The sequence below is a fragment of the Geospiza fortis genome, unplaced genomic scaffold (genome assembly GCF_000277835.1).
Source record: "Geospiza fortis unplaced genomic scaffold, GeoFor_1.0 scaffold185, whole genome shotgun sequence".
Taxonomy (NCBI): Eukaryota; Metazoa; Chordata; class Aves; order Passeriformes; family Thraupidae; genus Geospiza; species Geospiza fortis.
The window spans coordinates 410,199-411,480 of record NW_005054469.1 but is presented as its reverse complement, the minus strand read 5'-3'; positions in this window follow the sequence as shown (position 1 = coordinate 411,480).

Sequence of the window (1,282 nt, the reverse complement as noted above, 5' to 3'; positions counted from 1 at the left end):
AAAGCAGTGGGATACAGGAATCCCTGTGTCTGCATGGTGCAGCTCATTTGCACTTCTCCCATTTCCCTGCTCAGCTCAGGGAGCCCTACTCAGGCAGATGGGGCTTTTCCAAGGCCAGCTGTGTCCCAGTTCTGTGTTTCATGGCTCAGCAACATCCCCTCAAGAGCTGCCCTGGGAAGTGTGGAAAGGGGAATGCCTGCAGCTTGGATTTGGGGACAAGGGAATGGGCTAAGCACAGCAAATGGGTTAAGCACAGCTGTGCAGAGGCAGGAGCCAGCCTGGAATATGGTGCCTGGGCTGGGAACTGGTTCCCAAGCCTTCTCTGCTCCCCAAACTTTCTGACTCACATCCTGTATCCACCACCATGGTGTGCACATGCTGTCTCTCGCTTCAGGCATGTTTCAGAGTCTTACCAGAGCCCTCCTGAAATCCATAAGTGAAGCACTGTTCCACTGTAAGCAAAGCATTGGTCAGACCCATAATAAACAGCAAGCTCTGACATTTAACACATGTAATACTGTTTGCCCAGTTTTAAAAAGGAAATATTATCTAAGCACGTCTCTGAAGACTAGAGCCACCCACGCGTAGCTGTGCTCAGTTTGGCCAGTCTGACCTGTGAAATATTGCTATCACTTCCAGAATATAACATTCTGAACCCCTTATAAATTGTGCAATGTACTGAATGAAAAGTTTCTCTGTATGCTTAAAAATCCCCCTCCACTCCCAGATCCTTTTTGTGATAGAGAATAAATAAAGAAAAACTTTATAACTCCCTGAACTGATAGAAAATTAGCACAGTCATAAAAGCCCTCTGTGGCTTTAGCAGTGCAGCTGAAAAGGAAAAATGAATAAACTTGCCACTCATAAAGTAAGGGGCAGAGCTGAAGAATGACTGCTGCCATTTTAGCCTCCTGGCCCTTCTCCCCCCTGTGCAAGTGCAAAAATAGCCTCATGCCCTGTGCAGGAGGCAAGGAAGTGCTCTGCTCTGGGACCCTTCCTGCAGGCACTGCTGTACAGCACATGACTAGAGGATATCCTAAATTAATTTACATAGACATATAAATATAAGCATGTGTGTGTTTTCTGTATGAAATATGAAACCAGCGATTTCTTAGCCAACCCCTTAATTTGTCTGAAACAGCACAGGCATAATGGAAACTGCCCACACATTTTTCCATTGCAAGTTACAAAGGTAAAGAAGCGGGAAATTGGTGACAGAAAAACACATGCTCCTTCAGCTGGCACAGAAATGCCATGGAGCCGGGTGGCAACACACACTCCC